The sequence below is a fragment of the Egretta garzetta genome, unplaced genomic scaffold, assembly GCF_000687185.1.
Source record: "Egretta garzetta isolate BGI_Z169 unplaced genomic scaffold, ASM68718v1 scaffold98, whole genome shotgun sequence".
Lineage (NCBI taxonomy): Eukaryota > Metazoa > Chordata > Aves > Pelecaniformes > Ardeidae > Egretta > Egretta garzetta.
The window spans coordinates 463,582-464,678 of record NW_009260611.1 but is presented as its reverse complement, the minus strand read 5'-3'; positions in this window follow the sequence as shown (position 1 = coordinate 464,678).

The window sequence follows — 1,097 nt, the reverse complement described above, 5'->3', positions numbered from 1 at the left end:
CTTCTGGTTTTGCAGCAAGCAGGGAAGCTGCAGCAGGGCCAGGCTGTGTCCTGAATCCCCACGGACCTTTAGGGAACCAACATGCTCCGTGCCAGTGGCGCGTGAGCCACCTCCCTTTCATTTGACTCCATCAGTCTTTATTACTATTTGAAGGATGGGATGCAGAAGCTCTGGAGCAGGGTCCCATCACGCTAGTTCAGTGCAAACCCACAAAAATAAAAAGTTGCTGCGCGTCAGCCCACGCATTTCAACGTGCAAGAGCACACAAGCCCCCCAGCCCCAAAGCAGGAAAGCTGGCGCTCTCCGGCAAATAGTTCCGTAGCATTTACCCTGTACATCGGGTTTAAGGACACTGCTTATGCACACACGCTGGTTCTATCGGCGTGAACAACTGCAGAATGACTTGGGAAAAACTGCAGAACTCACCATGTCAAAAATCATTATTCTTTATCAACTGGATCATGGCAGTACCCAGAGGCCCCGTTGAGGGCTTGCAGTCCCATTGTGTCGGATACTGTAGACACATGTAATAAGAGAGATGGTCCATGCCCAAAGAGCTTATGATCTTAACCCATGATGAAAGACAACAGGTGTATACTACAGACCCGTGGGGGAAGGATAAGGGAAAAGCAGCCCTGAGAATAAAAAGCAACAGGCCTGGCCAATGACAAGTGTTTGGTGTCAGAAGGAAGTTTTAAGGAGATTTGAAGGAGAACAATGAAGGAGCTTTATGGTTATTAATGGGAAGGTTTTTCCATGAGTAATGGCTAACTTGGATAAGAACATAAAATTGCTTGTTAGGAAATTGGACTGCTGAAAAGCGAAGGATTGTGCCGCTGGGCAAAGCAGAGGGGAATATCGCAGAGTGACCAAAGGGCCTGGTATCCGGTGTGCTCGCAGCTCCTTTCCAGTGCTTTAAAATTTACATTTCCAGTTCCAGTGAAGAGTATTATATGGAATTTTTATTTTTTCTCTAGTCCAGGCTTCAGGATTTTCTATCTTGCACTTCACACCAACACACATTATGAAAAATATCTGCAGGTGAAGAAGAAAGTATTGGTATAGTTGGGGTTTTTTTAAAGGAACTTAAATGAAAG